We start from the raw sequence: 13833 nt of genomic DNA on the forward strand, positions 1-13833 counted from the left end.
GCTAGGTTATCGGTAAAGTGTGGATTTAGCCCTATTTGATATTTTAATTTGATAAGTAAATAACGAATATTTAAAAAAAAAATACAATTGAAAGTCGGTAGATTATACTAGAAAACGTAAATAGTTGGCGAATAATTCGCTCTGTATGTCTTTGAAATGTTTCTTGTTAGGCTTTTAACAAATTATGTTCATTCTCAAAGTCATTGACCACAATTGCCAATTATCATAGGAATATTGTTAATACAGCATCTCATGTGTATCACATGGTACCTGTATCATGGAAGGTTAAGGGTTGGTTACGGTCGTGATGATGATACTTGTGAAATATATGTGATGCTGTATTACCAATGTTCCTATGATACTGGAGACATTTAGATACAGAATTTTAGGCCTAAATATTATTTTATTTATTTTACAGAGTTAAACTCAATTCTAGCCACAGAATTGGGAGAACATGGAGGAAAAATATTTATTTTTTTCCTCCATGATGTGAAGGTGTATAAAATGAATTTAATCCGATATACGTGCTAGCTGTAGGTTTCAGGTGAAATTCAATAACCATCTATCTTTTAGTAGATTACTCGACGCCTTAGTTGTCAAGAGGTTACTTATAAGTATTTGTTTTTAATTAGTGTCTACTTTCAGTAGCACTGTAAACATAAGATATAAAACACAAATTGTTTTCATAGCCATTACAGGAATAATATAAGTTGATCCAGAATTCGTTTAATGCTGCGAACAAATAACCGTTAATAATTTAACTAACTTCTCAGTGGCGTCCAGGATTTTGAAATGTCATTGTAAATCAATTTTTTGGCGCTCCAACACCACCCCCACCTCCCAATCCCATTCTGGATTAGCCTATGTTTCTTGCCAGCAAAAATGATACCAATTTATTAACCGGTTAACCTGAGAATAACGGTGAAACACGCAAACAACTGTGAACGCCATTTAACCGCTTATCTTTGCAAAACTGCAATCGTTATGGTTCGATACGGATCATCCTCAACTCATTTACCTTAGACTATCTATTTTCGCCAAGTCATCGATGGTGGCGAAAATCTGACGACACACAATTCTGGCAAAGTCACCCTTGATATGATGAGGTTGCCAGATTTAGTGTTAAGATTAAGATATGTATTATAACAGTAAGTATCATATTTGCTTCGGAGGGCAAACCCGTAGATTTTGTTCTCAATCGGTCGATTTTGGAATCGCGTTTTCAATAACGCGTATAAACGAAATGATATCGAATTGCATGTGTTATGTATACTAAGACGTCTGTAAACATTACATGAGTGCTTCAGTTCAATGGAAATATCCGCAATGAAATTACAAATTTGAATTTGTAATTGTACTCTTGTTGAAAGATCATAAATCGCTGCAGAATTTGCATACAAATTAAGTTAGTTCAAATAGAGATCATAAGCAAAAAAAAATAATAGTAAATATCGATGAGTATTGGATCACTGAATGTCGAGGATCGGAAGGCGTCGTGGAGAACTGGAAATTATTTATTTAAAGGCTGAGTGTCCGCTCGTTCCTTGTAGACGCAGGAATCTGTTTTCTCCCAGGGGAAAAAAGCATTGTGTTTCACATAAGAACGATTGTATCATACTTACATACTCGGTGCTTACAAACGATGTGCCATAAAGGCTTTAATCGGGTGGTGGTGGATTCACACTGCGACGCGTGCAAAACAATCTCAATACATTTTGGTAAATTTAAGTTTAGGCCTATACACGAGTGAATTGGCAAATGGGTGATTTTCCAAAACCAGCAGAAGCCCTCGTATAGCATAATGCGAGTGTATAATGCCTTGATTGAAAACCACTCTGCGATTCTATGTTCTAACATAATTGAAATTATCATTGACAGTTAATGCGTTCTTAGATTGATTGCCACAAATTTGAAGTGTCCGAATAAACACAGTGTAAATTGAATTGTAACTGAATTAGACATTCATAACTTAATACCATTTCGTATTTTCGTATTATAATGTGTATTCTTTATATTTAACAACCAACACACCCAATGCACACAGTATACATAATATAATTATTGAAACTGTTATTTCATAACAATATTACGTAATACAGTACAATATTATTGAATTTTAGTCGTAACACTGTGTCAGCAAGATTATGTGGCAGTTTGTAAAATGATTTACTGATGATTTTAATAACAAAAAATCTATAAACTATTGTAGGCCTATCCCAGTCGAATACGAATGGCGCTATTTAAATTTCATATTATCTTTCGCCTTTTAAAATTTTCTTTCGAAATTGATTAATTTATAAATTAAGAATAATATTTCATATTTGTTTAAATAAAAAAAAAACCTAATAATTCAACATATTATAACTTATTTCTCCATGAGCATACTTATTTTAGATTTCCTTAGAGAAGTATTATGTTGTTTTAGAGCCAGGTATAAACAACATGTTTGTAATGTTTCTATAGACGATAACATTCATTAAAGATGACAAATTATGATATGTTGTCGTAATTCCAACTGTAAATTAATGTTGATAGACACATTGTAATGTTATTTGATACTGACATTATGTACGAAATCGCACCAGTAGCCTGGACACACCCTAAAACACACTCACGTTACCACACATACAGTACATAGGTAGACTTTCCATAACGGAAAGGGCTGTATTTGTAGTCGTGGAAATTATGAGTAACTGAGTTGCGTCACATAAGGTGCCGGATTGTTAGAAAACTTACTTGTAAAAATGTTGTCGTGTTAGGATGGAAATCGGTGATGGAAAAATAAGAAAAATTGTCTTCAACTCAATGTGGTCGTGTTAACAGAGAGGATGCTTGATCAAAGAGGTCGAACACCTCCGTTTTCAAAATAGAATTGTGTTCTTAACCCAATTCTTGATTATCTCTTACTGCATAATTAATTATACTTATCCAAATCATAGACATAAACGATTAATATTTTAATCTTTTTGACAAAATATCGAATTGAAAGCAGGTAAGCCTTAATTCATTAATATTAATTATTATTAATCTGATATTGTTATGATTATGATATGATGTCTACGAATACAGTATTAGATTATTGATACTGACATTATGTACGAATAATTTTATCTCTTACTGCAATAATTAATTATACTTATCCAAAGCATAGGCCTAAACGATTAATATTCTAATCTTTTTGACAAAATATCGAATTGAAAGCAGTTAAGCCTTAATTCATTAAATTAATATATGTTTGATATTGTTATTATTTTTAGTTTTTGAATATGCCTCACCTTAATGTTTGATTGCAAAGCAAATTTTGGGCTATATATTTCTCGAGCAAGTTGTTCCCCTCTAAAAATACGTTATCTTAATCTCAGTTTGAACAGCCCCGGTTCTAAATTTCTGTCTACACTATCAAACTAGTTTGACAAAAAAAGTATGATGTGCCCAAATATGGTAATGATATGCCCAAATATGTTAGTAATATGACATCATGTCCATATATGGGCACATCGGATTTGTTTGATAGTGTAGACAGAGCTTAAAGCTACGTTCACACTTTTTCCGTTTCACGGTGGCGTGTTGTTAAATAATGGAAAACCATATAGAAAATTGAACGAAACAAGTGTGAATGCTAGCTCAAATCATAACATTGATGAATACTTATTTGAAATTGAATGTTGTGTCTTGTCCATTCACATTGTATATTTATACTTCTAAATGCTGTTTTGTATTCAACAAGCTTCCTATGTCAGAGTAACCACCATCAGTGTCTATTTAATTAGCAACAGTTACCAATATGCTATTAATTCATTAAATGATGATTAAGCAGTTTTTTTTAAATAGTTAATATATAAAAATGTGTGTCAGATCACATTACGCCTTTAATGTTATTGAAAATATAGTGCCATGGACATAGGCTTAGCTTATTTTGAATATGATAAATTGTCCAAAATAAGAAATACGAATCTATCAAATCACATATAATTACCAGACGAAAGATATCCCTAATTGAAAATCTTTTTATTTCATTGATAGCACTAGGAATAATTGTTTGTCATGTATGCCTATGTCTTAGCTCATAACAATCGGTTTATGTGAAGGTATAAATCAATTGTTTCACTTATAATATGTCGTTTGATAGATTTCTGTACCCATATAAGTAATTGTGTATGATTGAACGCAAATTAATTTTCGGTGTTTTCTAATTTTAACATTTCATGCTATATATGAAAATGTTATATAAATGCAGGTCAGAATTTGACGGAAACATTCCGATATTATGTTCACACATTTAATGTAGTTGGTCGTATAGCTTTCATCATCTGTATCCAAGAGTGCTAGTCTCGACTGCCATTGAAATTCCTCCTTTCACTGTGATTGTTTTATTTTGAGGGGCTTTTTTTGCAAATGGTGTGACTCTGTAAAAAGCAAACAAACTATATATTGCACTATGCTTCCAGTAGCCACTATTAATGAATTCAGAGAGTATAAAAAAATATCACGACATTCTATGAAAATAATGATATGATAAATATATTATATCCGAAATGTTGTTGATTAATATACCTAATCATAACACTAATCACTTCCAACACAATATTTTATATTCAGGACCTACATTCTTCAATAAATTTACCACTAAACCTTTTAAACTCTATTTCTCGTAATTCTTTTACTTCAAAATTTAAACAATTTTTAATTTCAAGTTACTAGATTTAACAAAATGTTGTTCCTGTTTCGTTATTTGCTGCTTTCTGTGCTCGATTTCTGCTTAATTTATATACACTTTATCAACTTTTTCTTTTTTTTTCGCTTACTTTTTTTATGAAATATTATTATTGCATATAATGTAATCAAAACATATATTTATCCTATCTATTTTTTCATAATTTTGCTACTATGTCACTTTATATTATGTTTCAGGCTTGCCCAACACAAGTCCTTCTTCTTCGGGATCAAGCCTTCTTTCAATGTTACTTTGTCATAATATGTATCACCTTTTATTTTGTTACCATGACATTGAAAGTAAATAAATGTTTAAATGCAAAAAAAAAAAAAAAAGTAATTTGGTCACAGCCACCCTACAGGACTACTATGCAAAACTGAATACCCATAATTAATAATTTAAAAAAATAATCCTGTGACTGGAATAAAAACTCTTCGATGCTCATTTTTGTTCTCGTTCGATTACAACGTTATTTTTTATTTATTTATATAACGTCTTCAACCTACGAATGGAAAGTACCTGATGCAATGTCAATTAAAATATGTGAAACTTTATCTCTAAACATTACAATGGTAATGATGATAAATCGGTGTTTCGTAAATTTTGCAACAGCATCTGACGGATACAATGTAACTCGAACAAAAAGTTAAACGCGATAAGCCACCCACTCTTGCTGAGACGATTTCGTACAATTCTGTACATATACCTGATTTTGATTGGTTAATATTTTACTGTGGAATCGTCCACTTTCTACCAATAAGGCATCAGAACGTCTTGAACATATGAATATTCATTAATACGCTTATATAAATGTACCTTGACTTAGAACTTGAACCTCAAAGGTGATCAGCAAGTCGGTGCAAATATCAACGGAAATTTCACATTCAAGCAGTAAGCTATTTGATAATTTTTAATGTTAATTATTTTACGTAGGCCTACATAGCTTTATTTATTGTTGTATTCAGTATTAGTTTTGCGTTTAATTTTGCCTTTTGTGGGTGAAAAGTTGCGAATGGATTCTTCCGTTTATTTTCTATAAAAATACTGTTCTATTATTGTGTATTGAATATTATATAAGTGGAATTAGTTTGTTGTTTTTTATATGAAAAGATGGATTTATGAATTTAATTTGTTCTGTATAAAAATCGGGTATAGGCAGCAGAAATTAGAATTGACATTTGGGCGACGAAAATTTAACAAAAATTAACGATGATAATATTTTATTTATACCGTGATAATTTCAGAAACTGATTTTAAATTTCGTTTGAGAATGTTATAATAATTGTTTTAAAGAAAGGTGTAGGCCTAAACAACATTTTTGTTAGCGTTTTTATAGACCAGAAAATTCACTGAAGATGAAAATAACTGAAATTGATATGATGTAATACAAACTGTAAATGAATGTTAATAGACGCATGTTATTAGATACTCACATTATGTACGAATTTTATCTCTTGCTTACTGCATAATTAATTATACTTATATCCAAAACATAGGCCTAAACGATTTTCTCGTTTAAATATTCTAATCTTTTTGACAAAATATCGAATTGAAAGCAGTTAAGCCTTAATTCATTAAATTTATTGTTATGATTAGGATACACCGCTGTCTACGTATACAGTATTGGATAACTTTTTAGTTTTTGAATAGGCCTACAGCTTAATGTTTGATTACAAAGTAAATTCTGGGATAAATTTCTCGAGCAAACCGCTAAACATACGACGTTATCTCAGTTTGAACAGGCCGGGTTCTAACGCTCTGTCTACACTGTCAAACTAGTTTGACAAAAAAATGTGATGTGCCCAAATATGGTAATGATATGTCCAAATATGTTAGTGATCATGTCCATATATGGGCACATCGGATTTTTTTAATGTCACATAAGGTTTGATAGTGTAGACAGAGCTTAAAGCTACGTTCACACTTGTTCCGTTTCACGGTGGCGTGCTATAAATAATGAATAATGGAAAATCATATAAAAAATTGAACGAAACAAGTGTGAATGTTATAGACATAACATTGATGAATACTTATTTGAAATTGAATGTTGTGTCTTGTTCATTCACATTGTATATTTATACTTCTAAATGCTGTTTTGTATTCACCACCAAGCCTCCTATGTCAGAGTAACCACCATCATTGTCTATTTAATTAGCAACTGTTACCAATATGCTATTAATTCATTAAATGATGATTAAGCAGTTTTTTTTAATAGTTAATATATCAAAATGTGTGTCAGATCACATTACGCCTTTAATGTTATTGAAAATATACTGCCATGGACATAGCTTATTTTGAATATAATAACTCATACACATGCATACTTAATTACTGCATTCAGATTATCAAACCAGGTTTCGTTTTACCCTCTCCAGTTGAATTAACGTCTCACTTTTATATATTATTTTTCCTTTACCCACTTACACATTTTAGAAATAAATGCATTCATTGATACTTGTCCAATCTATGTTTTCGTCTTCCTTTTTATTTAGCCGTATCATTTCTTTTCTTTAATATCTATCCAATTCTGATTGGAGAATACACGTCCTATTAAGTTTATAGGCCTGGCCATCTGAGGATTATTTTAACTTCGCATATTAGGCCTATGCTGTGTTTACAGCCGGATCGCTGGGAAATCATCCATACGTCCTTTACTGGGCTGCCCTGGAAACATCACAACATTTCTCCATTCTTTTTGTGTGGACTGTAAATTGCTATTATTTTTCTATATCCGTTGTCGTTTTATAGGGAGTAGAGCTAGATAGGCATGACGTTGCCTTTTCTCTTCTTCCTTTTTATCCAATTATTTAAATGTTTTATATATTATTTTATTCACAGATTTCCCCATCTTTATCGTTTCAAATTAATTAATTAAATTTCAGTATATCATTATCACCGGGCGGTTTAGAATTAATGTTCTTTGCCTACTGTGTTTATATATATAAAAGTATCTCTTCGGAGATCCCGCCTCGTGAATAAAAATACTGAAAGATGAGGGCGTATCAATTTGATCTCTGTTGCGCGTGCGTACAAATGAGGACTAGTGCTGTTCCGCCGTACCACGCCGAGAATGTTAAAGAGTCGCTATCCAATCGAGTTTGAACAATACCATGAAAGCCCCAGTGGTCTAATGGTTAGGGCAACTGCATATCAAGCAGACGGTCCGAGTTCGAGTCTCGGTTGGGGCGACTTTTTCTCATTCTCACAGATTTCCCCATCTTTATCGTTTCAAATTAATTAATTAAATTTCAGTATATCACCGGGCGGTTTAGAATTAATGTTCTTTGCCTACTGTGTTTATATATTATAATGTTATATTTACGTATTTGTTTTTTTTAATTTTTGGATGAATAAAGAAAGCAGTCACACATAATTAATATTTTGTATTGTATCAACATAAGCAATCCACTTAGAAATGACCATATCAAATTCTTATTATTATTAACATTCAACTTTTATTTACATTGGTATTGAATAATTATATTGAAATGAGGCTCGATGGCTACACTTTTTATACATTAACGAGTGATAATCAATAGACCTATACCTACAGTCATTAACATAATACTAAAACAGGTTCGAATTGATCCAATTCCGTATTTAAGTACCGTAGTACAGTACCGTTAACTCAACGTGAATTAGGCAATTTCTTAATTAATTATTTCAAAGTATCACACGCATGATTTACCATTCTTAACTAAATAAAAATTACGCCGGGTAAGTTCTGTGTGACGCACGTTCAGGTGTGCACACGGTCAAGATAAGAGATAAGCTCAAACGCTTTGCGACTCTGTTATGGCCCAGAGATGTGAAATAATTATGATAGGACATGAGCAATTTGTATGATGCAAATCAATTGTGTTTGAATGTGGGGATTGGATACAAACCCCATTACGCTAAAGAATATTGTCAATTGGCCGACACGTTTCACCAATACTTACGACTTACATACTGTATATAACAATATGATGCAAGTTTATGTAATTTTGTTGGAGTTTAGCTCTGTCTACACTATCAAACTTTATGTGACAATGATGTCATATCTCTACCACATTTAAGCATATCACTACCATATAATTATGGGAACATCACATTTTTTTTGAACGCATAACGTTTGATAGTGTAGACCGAGCTTTAGATAGATATACGAATCCGGCTACGCATTTCGGCGCTTGGAATCCAGGAGTATGTGAACAATTTATAGGCCTACAGTAGGCCTAAAACGGTACCCATTTTAACGATTTCAAAATTAAAGTGAAATAGAGCGAAACCGAAAGTCAGCCTATTTTATAGATGAACATAGGCGTGTATGACGTCAATCAATTTTTATTTGAATGCAACTTTTGTAGGCCTACACTCATTATGGCCAAGACGGTCAAAAGATATTGACCGAAACGTGTATATAGGTATACTTTAAAAGTCCTTTAATAGGAGTATATATGTGATGCCCCTCAAGTGTATTTGTTTATTGCGTAATAATGTATTTATATACTCTACATAGCCTATATTCCACACAGAATAACAGGACATCTTCGTTAACATTCAATATTTATGTATTTGTTTTGGGGATACACTTAAATGTCAGTTAGCTGACATTACACACGTTTGTAATTGTTAGTAAACGAGATGATCATTTTGTAATAAAAATACTGTACATATATTCGATTTTACTACCCTGATTTTAGTCAGTGTCGTCGTGTATCACAGATCTGTCTGAGGCATGCGCAGATGTTTGTTACGGAATGTTACTCCAAAACGGTGCTATCATCATAGATTAAAGAGTAGCCTATAAGCGATAACTGTTATGTAATTCCATGATGAAGACGATGATATTAATGATAGTAATAATGACGTGGTGTCGTTAATTTTTAAAGGCTATGAAACACATTGTACCGTCTTGTCATTGATATGTAACTCGCATAAATATTAATAATAGTTCTTAATTCTTATATAGCGCGTATAACAAAGGTCTCAATGTGCGCTGCACAGTATTGGCTATCCCTGGTCATTTTTGGATCAAAAACATACTCCCATAACCATAATAATGCAGCTAGTAATCAACCCTGGTTTCATCATCAACAAAATGTATTTTCATCAATTGTTATACATCAAATTCGTTTACATGAAATCCTCTATATTATCATATCTAATTCCGTTGATAATAGTGTAGCATTTGTTGACCTCGAGAATTAAAAATCAAATCGTTATTTATCAAATCAAACCTCATAGTATTTTATCCTAATTGTCTTTAATTTACATAATACAGTCTCTGAAACTGAAATTGAACATGCATTTTCTAAATCGATATCAATCAAAAAGTATTCATTACATCGTTTTTTTTCGAGAATTAACTTTCTTATTGAGTTAAAAATATAAATGCGTTCTGTTACGCTTGTTTAATTTTAGTTACAATCTTACAATATAATTTATTCTGGTCACAATTCAGGGTTGGATTAATCTTAGGATTCTGGGAAAAGAATCGGGGCGGAGGAGATACTTACACTTCAGTGTGCGAGAAGACAGGGGGCGCTGTATTTCTTTATATTCTTCATCTATGCATTTTATGATTGCTATTAACTTCATATTTAGTACCAACAGGAGAGATGTTTCAATGGACAAATTGTCTCTTTGGTATACATTTATTGCCCACTTTAATAGTATCGATTTGATGTTAACAATTCATGGACATGCATAAACTCAGCAGACTGAATAGAATTATTACCTTGTTGTTATCATAGAAAACTAATAACGATTATAATTTATTTCATATTGCAATAAACATGCTTCACAACGTTTGTACAGTTAGCTTCTGTATTATAAACAAGTGGTAAACTGTTATTTTGACTACTACCGGCTCCCCCTCCCCTGCCCATTGTTATATGGCCGACTTCTGTCGTAAATGACAATGTCAATTAGTCTTACATTCATCTGAATGATGACTAAGCCAGGACTGTTTAAAGCCGCACCTTTGGCTGGTCCTATCATTGACCAAGGGCTTCTCTCGTCCAGTGCCCACCTTAACCAGAGGAGAGGCATAAGCCAATACGTCTGAGGCAGATACTAGATGCAGGGGCTGCCGTAAGAGTCAGCAGTGCTGATTTCAAATGCCTAATGGGACCCCAGCCCAGATACAGCACTCGGTATTCCCAGATGGTCTCCCATCCAAGCTTTAACCGGGCCCAACGTTGCTTAACTTCGTTGATCTGACGAGAACCGGTGTTTCAACGTGGTAAGACCCAACAAAGCTCATCAAATTAACTTCATGTATTTTTCTTTGATTTTTTAGATCAAGATGAATAAAATCCTAGCAGTAATTTTGGTAACAACACTGTGTTTATATGTATGCGAAGCTGGAAATTTCTACCAAAAACACAGAAACAGGAATTATGGGCGATCAGCTGATCCAATGCAGGCTAGAGCTGCTTTCCTAAACAGACTCTACAGACGAACATTTATGACAGATTCAGGCGAATGGGAAAATGAGTACGTAAATGATTAAAGATGTATTGTCCCCCAAAATCATACAAAAAAATAGATTAATTAGATTAATAAAATAAGACTTTTAATTTAACAACAAATTAAAAAAAAAAATTCAGAGGAACAATATATCTTGGTGTACGCTGGGAATAGACTCACCGCAGCCGTACACATCATGACATTAGTACTTAAAAAATGCATGATCTGACTAAACCTGTATCTGTATATTCATCCAATCGTTCAGGATAATTCAAGGCGTTGGCCGGTTATCCCCTGTGTAAAACACTGACGATTAACACGTTGAAAAGACGTTATCGTTGAATAGATTTTCATTCATATCAAAGCGGTATTACATAATTGTTAATGCAATAAACCTACAGTATACATAATCAATCTCGTTTTAAGATAATAATACTAAAGCGTTGAAATATAATATTACTCCCATATTACTAATAAGTTCGTTTCGTTACGGACACATTTTACCAATACATAACTTTTGTCCAATCATCTATACAGATGTCAGTAACTTACGTCGATGACTCATGACATTAACGTTAATATGATTTAAAATAATGATGATGTTGAAAGTTTATGGTTATTATTTAAATTCTCAAATTGAATTGAATCTAACTGACTTGTGTTTAAACAAATTCTTTTCAGCCTTCCTAAACGAGAAGATGACGATTGGTTTTAAAGTTTTAAGATAATTTGAACATATTTTAAGAGCAAAAAGGTACATAAATAAAAACATTAAATATATAATTTAGCTACAGGTCTCCTCCATTTAAAGACCACTTTTGGGTCCCATGTTTTAGTGTTCTTTAGCAGCTTTGGTTTCTAATTAGATTCCCTCCAACTAGAGATCGGCACTAGAATCAGTCCTTCACTACAAATACCCTATTTAGAGGGAAATTAATTATCAGAATGGTTATCTTGCTCCCTACCTTAATTAGGGTTGTTTGTTTCAATAACTGCAGTATTTTTCTGATTTTCTTCAAATTTTCAATGGTTTCTCTCTCCGAAAATACATCAATGTTTGGTTTTAAAGGTAATCCTTAACTGGAGGGAAAATTTGATTTTTAGTTGGGCCCACCCAAATCGTGATCTTTGCTGTCTAATTAGGAGTTTTTATTTGGAATGATCAGTTAGGTAGAAGATAGACGACCATACAGAGTCGCGGTACATTGGTCTTTAATTGGAGTGGTCTTTAATTGGAGGACTGTTTAGAAATATTTGATCATAGGCGTAATTGTAACTAACGTTAATAGATAACTCAAATAATCGTCGTTTTGAAATTGTCTTACAGCCTACCAAGTTGTCCTGTCATCAAGTCACCATATTTTGTAGTCGATTCATCACACCTCAAGTTTTCTTTATTTTAATTTTGTAGATTTTCCACAACAAACCACCTTTAAAATCATCTTTTATGGTTTTCAATATTGGTAAACGTTTCATTTGTCGAGTCTCGAGGTGAGCAGAGTTGCGCACTGGACTATCACAATCTAGGATTTGTGTAAATATTAATGAATTGAAATTAACAAATTATTGTTTGATCAATATCATATTATCGGATTGGGAAGAATGTTTTGAATAATATCAAATTTTCAACAATATAAATATTCAAGGTTGAACATTCTTTGACGGTTTGAAGTGAATTAATTTGTGCAATTTTTAAGTTTAGAGGATAAAAATAAAATGATGTATGATCTCGAAGGAGTATCGAATGACAACATTAACCATCCGTGCTATTTTCAAATGAAACCTAAATCATATTCTGAAATTAATATTTTTCCAAGTTTTTTTGTCAAAAAACATTATGTGTAATGTTTAATATATCCATGAAAGAGATACAAGCGTTTTAACATGACTGAAAACAGAATGGTTAATCCATCATCCCAACAAAGAGTTATAAATATTATTGTATATGTCTAAGATATGTTTGTACAGAGTTAAAGTGTATTGTTTTGTTGAAGACACGAAGTAGTTATTATGAATGTGACTTTGTCGCTTTATTTTTGCTTTATGTGATAATAATTTGATCAATAAAATATACTTGACCTTCGATTGTTTATTGGTATTTGTTTAAATAATCTACTTTAATGCTAGTCGTCGTTAGACATTGCGCGCCTCCTCACTTGTGTTCGCCATTCTGTACGTTGAGTAAGTTTGGTTTATTTTTGTTTAAATAAGACTGCCTGCAGAATATTAAGAGACATAAGTATATAGATGAAATATAGATATAAATACTGTACATGGTAATTATATTCAAAAGCTCAATAAGAATATAGTATTGGTTGTTATTATTATTATTATTTATTCAGGCAAAAGATACATTTTACAAAATATAATACAAATCAACAAATTAAACAAACACAACGCAAAAGAAAATATAAAATCATAGTCACTAGCTGCCAGGAAAGCACAAAAGCAGCCTAAGCCACTGTCACCAATTAGGTGTGTACCTAATTCCAAATTCAATATAGTTTTCCTGCTATATATAAACTTCTCTGAAACTTACAAACCGGACGTCAGGTAAGAGTAAATAAAACCCAGAATTTATTGAAAATGAGAGATTATTTTGATTAACAAGAGGAATGCAGAAATGTTTAACGCTGTGTATTAGGATTCCGGTAGAATGAACG

The 13833-nt window shown here is 32.2% G+C and overlaps 1 long non-coding RNA gene across 2 annotated transcripts; it reads left to right on the plus strand.

The window, feature by feature from the left end:
* The first annotated feature begins 5536 nt into the window (after window positions 1–5536).
* On the plus strand, window positions 5537–13253 carry LOC144847671 (uncharacterized). Of its 2 annotated transcripts, none has more exons than XR_013613770.1 (4): window positions 5537–5605; window positions 11001–11197; window positions 11852–11924; window positions 12498–13253. It is a non-coding gene; the product is annotated as an uncharacterized LOC144847671 (long non-coding RNA). The 2 variants fall into 2 exon arrangements; XR_013613769.1 differs by having other exon boundaries at window positions 11852–11892; window positions 12496–13253.
* The last annotated feature ends 580 nt before the right edge of the window (window positions 13254–13833 follow it).

This window comes from Antedon bifida, chromosome 1 (genome assembly GCF_963402885.1).
Source record: "Antedon bifida chromosome 1, ecAntBifi1.1, whole genome shotgun sequence".
In the NCBI taxonomy this organism is placed as follows: domain Eukaryota; kingdom Metazoa; phylum Echinodermata; class Crinoidea; order Comatulida; family Antedonidae; genus Antedon; species Antedon bifida.